The sequence below is a fragment of the Pleurodeles waltl genome, chromosome 5 (genome assembly GCF_031143425.1).
Source record: "Pleurodeles waltl isolate 20211129_DDA chromosome 5, aPleWal1.hap1.20221129, whole genome shotgun sequence".
NCBI classification, from domain to species: Eukaryota; Metazoa; Chordata; class Amphibia; order Caudata; family Salamandridae; genus Pleurodeles; species Pleurodeles waltl.
The window spans coordinates 17,753,822-17,759,821 of NC_090444.1; positions in this window are offsets into that span (position 1 = coordinate 17,753,822).

The following is a 6,000-nucleotide window of genomic DNA, read 5'->3' on the forward strand; positions in this document are numbered from 1 at the left end:
GAGCCTAGGCAGTGCACATGCGCTGTCTGCAAGACTTGCTGTATTCAGTCTATGGACTTTAACCACACCCACTCTTGCCATTCATTCTTTATTTTGCTTGTCTTAAATGCTTCCTTTTTGTTGGTGCATTTTTCCTAAATGTCCCTCCTTTGTTTGCTTAGTTCCTTCCCAGGCGATTTCACAAAGAAATGTGTATATACCTCCAAACGCACAAATGAAGGCTGCAATAACTACTGAATTATATGATGTGTTCTTGACCCTGCTACAAGAACAACATCTACTGGATATAATAGTAACTGGGATCTTTAATATATATGGACCTAATCCATCTTCCAGAATGTGAAGATCAGGTAACACAGCAGGATCACATATGGTCAATTCCCCCACAAATAAATAGGGTCCAGATGAAAAAAATCTGTGACAAAAGGGCAAACAACTTAGTAAGAGATCTGGAGGCCTTAGGTCTGCGAGTATTAAATGGGAGGTTTCAGGTAGATATCCCACCAGAGTGGACGTATCACTCAGCCACGGCATGCTCTATCATAGATTACACAGCAGTTACATTAACTCTCTGGGAAAGGGTCAAATACTTTTTCATAACAAAAACAGGGAGTAGTGATCACGGGCAACAAAGGTTTGTGCTTTCTGGGTAAGTACAGCTCTTTCAGCAGGATGTTTGGGGAAGAGGCGTCAATAAATTATCGAAGGTTGATATGGTCTAGCAACCTGGAGACAAAAACCAAGGATTTTGCAGAAAACCTAATAAAGGAAAGTCTGGCTAATGGACAGGACAATAAAGTTAATCAGTGGGTAAACTTCTTAGCCAGAATAATGGAAAAAGAACCAGCAAGAACGTCCAGATACTCCGCATGAATTAGGGTAATGCACGAAAATAAAGGTAAAATAAAATTATCTGCTCTGACTCGCAGGTTAAGGTTAGACCAAAAACTATTATAAAGAATATGAAGAAAGATCCACAAAATAAGGCTCTACGTTGCGCCCTGGCCAAATCGAAAAGAACCTTGGAAAAACTGGTCTGGACGAGAAAAGGAAAGTAAATTATAATTTTTGGGTTAAGATGGTATATCTATCAAAACAAAAGAATTCAAGGTAGTTTTGGAGAGCTGTTAATGTAGTAAATCGCCCACAATCCCCTGTAGTCAATTCCAACATAGCAGAGCAGACATAGGTAATCTTTACAAAAGATCTATTTAAGGCATCGACAAGCGAGATGCAATATAAATCCACATATGAGAATATCAACAAGCGGGAATTAGGAATTTAAATGGCAACCATAGATTTGGTCACAGAGAATCAATTAAAGAAAATTGTCTTAGGTTAGAGGCAAGATGGTGCTCCAGGACCAAATGGTCTACCTCAAGCTTTGTATACATCTAACATGGAATTATGGGTTCCAGTACTAACAACAGTGTACAATAATGTGCCACTCAACAGATAATACCAGATTAATGGCAGGGATCCCTTATAAACCCTATTTATAAGAAAGGAAACAGGGATTTACCTGAAAATTACCGGCTAATTACTCTCCAAGATATAAAAGCAAAATATTTTGCCAGCATACTACTGGATGAACTATGTGATTGGGCAACAGAGAGGGAAACAGTGCCATTAAATCAAACAGGGTTTACACAGGGAATAGGAACAGAGACAAATATATTAATCTTGTCCTTGCTAATGGACAAGCAAAGACTAAAGAAGCAACCTATGTACTTGTGTTTTGTTGATTTTTAAATCAGCTTTTGATTTCCATGAACCGTAATCTGCTGTGGGAAAATCTTACATTAATGGGTATACCACCTGGGCTGCTCAAAGCCATACAGCTTCTGTGTACGAGTACATGAGTGAGGATACGAATAGGAGATGGATCGATCTTGTCAAGGAAAATATATATGGTAGGGTGCCAGGACACAACGCAATGTTGTGTCCTGGCACCCTACCATTTAATCTGTTTCTAGCAGACTTGACAGACAACCTTAAGATAGTAAATGCACATGCACCCAAATTAGGTTCAATGAGTATCTCAAACCTGCTCTATGCAGGCGATGTTATCCTTATAAGCCAAACGCAAACTGGGTTACAAAGATTACTGAGGACGCTGACAGAATATTCCCCCCAAAAATGGGTTAATAGTAAATTTAAAAAAGACAAAGGTAATGGAAAACAGCCAGAATGTACATAAAAAGCTGAGTTGGTATATAAACGATGAACAAGTAGAACAAGTACACATTTATTGATATCTAGGCGTACTGCTTGATAAACGCCGATGTTTCAACCAACATATGAAAGGTTTAAAAAGGAAAGGCATAACACTGCGTTTAACATTCTCAACCGTAAAAAGAAAGCTGAATGGCCCTAGTCTCTGAACGCTATTAAAAGTGTTATCAGCTAAACTAGTTCTGACTCTAACCTGTGGTAGTGTAGCACTACAAGGGCGAAATGCAGTATATTTAAATTCAATTATAATTAGATTGTACAGGGAGCTATTTTTATTACTACCAAATGTTTCACTGACGCAAATACGGTTGGCGTTTGGGTTAGTGAATCAGATAATAGCTAGGAAAGGAACTTATGTGAAAAGCTGGTATAGAATAAGAACAAATAAGAGGCATGGTTTATGCCAGGTGTTATGGCAAGAATTGCAAAGGAACAATGGTACTCCCGCGACCCAGTATCTGAATCAGGCAATAAATGATCTAGGGCTGCAACAAATATGGGAAGCAGACTTGTCTGTAGAAGCTTTTAAGAAGCAGGTAAATAAAATAAAGAGGCTAATATTACATAAAGACAAAGAACAATTAGCAAAAAGATCACATGCATGGGGGGGTGTTAAATAATTATAAGTTCTTCAAACAGCAGCCGTACGTAGAAGAAGGTTGGTCCTTTGTTCTAAAACTACAGTTCATGCATTTTAGATTAGTGAAGCTACCGGGTAACATCGCAATCTCCCGAAGCGAAAGGGCGAATTAAAATTACCACTGCAAGTTATGTAAGCAAGGGAAAATGAACCTGAGTCATTTAATATGTCTTTGTCCAGCCCTAATGCAAGAAAGAAAACGTATGTTGAATGTTTTGTTTAACCAACGAGGTATACGAACATGCAGACAAGCAGTAATAGCATGCCTAAGACCCGATGATCCTAATCCTGACTCCAGCATGGTGAAATTCTTACAAGTGGCAGAAACAAAAGTTTTGGCAAATCAGCGGACATAACCTGCTTGGGAGATGGATGATGGACCATAGACTCTCATGAACAAGCTCAAGTAGAAGAAAGAGACGGTCACAATAGTGAAGTTAAGCTCTTTCTCATGAAAAAAACAATGTAAGAGCTATTTATACTAAGGGTAAATGGTTTAATATGAATGGACATATCTGTAATGGTTGTTGTGAACTGAATAACAAATTACTTACCTTGCCTTATGGCCACCTCTGTATTATAGGGCAATGGCATACATTGTCCCTGCTAATAGGGAATATTTGTGGATTGGTACGTTTTTCTGGTGGTAGTTCTTAGAACTTGGAAATAGCTTGGGGGCTAAAATGCATGTCTTAAAGGTTAAACCGGATCACATTTCATTCTTTTTTAAATTGTGTCATTACTTCTGATTAACACATTTTACAGCAACTTTATTATTTGCATTTAGGTTTTTATAATTGGATATTGTGTGGTTACATGTGGCTTCTATGGCTTTAATTAGCTGAATAAAGTATTTTATATATATGTATATATATATATATCTTCACTAAAACATCATTTTTGTTGCCCATCGTACTACGTTCACGCGTGTTCATGCCTCCCCCTGTTACAGTGTGTGATGGCCTCTCCTCCCATCTGGACATTACAGCCATGGTGTTCTTTTGGTTGTCCATCGCAATGTGTAACTCCTCGTTCTAAGTCATCTAGGCAGTGCTGCAGCTGCTTCTCTGGTCCCAGTGGTAATTCCTCATTCTTAGTCCTATAGACAATGCTGCAGCTGCTTCTCTGGTGCCAGCGGTAATTCCTCATGCTAAGTCCCCTAGGCACTGCTGCAGCTGCTTCTCTGGTCCCAGTTGCAAATCCTTATTCTTAATCCTCTAGGCAGTATTGCTAGCTGCTTCTCTGGTCCCAGTGGTAATTCCTCATTCTTAATCTTGTAGACAATGCTGCTTCTCTGGTCCCTTTGGTAAATCCTCATTCTACGTCCTCTAGACAATGCTGTAAACTGCTTCTCTGGTCATATTGGTAATTCCTCATTCTAAGTCCTTTAGGAAGTGCTCCTATCTGCTTCTTTGGCCCCAGTGGTAATTCCTCATTCTAAGTCCTCTAGACAGTGCTGCTAGCTGCCTTTCTAGTACCATTGGTAATTCCATATTCTTAGTCCTGTAGACAATGCTGCAGCTGCTTCTCTGGCCCTACTGTTAAATCCTCATTCTAGGTCCTCTAGACAATGCTGCAAGCTGTTTCTATGGTCCCATTGGTAATTCCTCATTCTAACTCCTCAAGAAAGTGCTGCAAACTGCTTCTGTGGTCCCATCCGTAATTCCTCATTGTAAGTCCTCTAGACAGTGCTGCAAGCTGCTTCTATGTTCCCCTTGGAAATTCCTCATTCTAAGTCCTCTAGGAAGTGCTGCTAGCTGCTTGTCTGGTCCCAGTGGTAATTCCTTATTCTTAGTACTGTGGACAATGCTGCAGCTGCTTCTTCGGTCTCAGTAGTAATTCCTCATTTTAAGTTCTCTAGACAGTGCTGCAGCTTTTTCTCTGGTTCCAGTGGTAATTCCTCATTCTTAGTCCTCTAGGAAGTTCTGCTAGCTGCTTCACTGGTCCCACCAGTAATTCCTCATTCTAAGTCCTCTAGACAATGCAGCAAACTGCTTCTCTGGTCCCATAGGTAATTCCTCATTCTAAGTCCTCTAGACAAGGCTGCAAGCCTTCTCTGGTCCCAGTGGTAATTCCTCATTCTAAGTCCTCTAGACAGTGCTGCTAGCTGCTTGTCTGGTCCCAATGGTAATTCCTCATTCTTAGTCCTGTAGACAATGCTGCAGCTGTTTCTCTGATCCCAGTAATAATTTCTTATTCGAAGTCCTCTAGGGAGAGCTGCTAGCTGCTTATCTGGTCCCAGTAGTAATTCCTCATTCTTAGTTCTGTGGACAAAGCTGCAGGTGCTTCTCTGGTCCCAGTAGTAATTCCTCGTTCTAAGTTCTCTAGACAGTGCTGTAGCTTTTTCTGTGGTTCCTGTGGTAATTCCTCATTATTAGTCCTCTAGGAAGTTCTGCTAGCTGCTTCACTGGTCCCATCGGTAATTCCTCATTCTAAGTCCTCTAGACAATGCTGCAGACTGCTTCTCTGGTCCCGTAGGTAATGCCTCATTCTGAGTCCTCTAGACAATGTTGCAAGCTGCTTCTCTTGTCCCAGTGGTAAATCCTCATTCTAAGTCCTCTAGACAGTGCCGCTAGCTGCTTGTCTGGTCCCAGTGGTAATTCCTCATTCTTAGTCCTCTAGGAGGTTCTGCTAGCTGCTTCATTAGTCCCTTCGGTAATTCCTCATTCCAAGTCCTCTAGACAATGCTATTAGCTGCTTCTCTGGTCCTGTTGGAAATTTCTCATTCTAAGTCCTCTAGGAAGTGCTGCTAGCTGCTTGTCTGTTCCCAGTAGTAATTCCTCATTCTTAGTCCTGTAGACAATGCTGCTGCTGCTTCTCTGGTCCCAGTGGTAATTCATCATTGTAAGTCCTATAGGAAGTGCTGCTAGTTGCTTGCTGTTCCCAGTAGTAATTCCTCATTCTTAGTCCTGTAGACAATGCTGCAGCTGCTTTTCTGGTCCCAGTAGTAATTCCTCATTCTAAGTCTTCTAGACAGTGCTGCAGCTTTTTCTGGGGTTCCAGTGGTAATTTCTCATGCGTAGTCCTCTAGGAAGTTCTGCTAGCTGCTTCACTGGTCCCATCAGTAATTCCTCATTCTAAGTCGTCTAGACCAGTGTTCCCCAACCCCCGGGCCGCCGACCGGT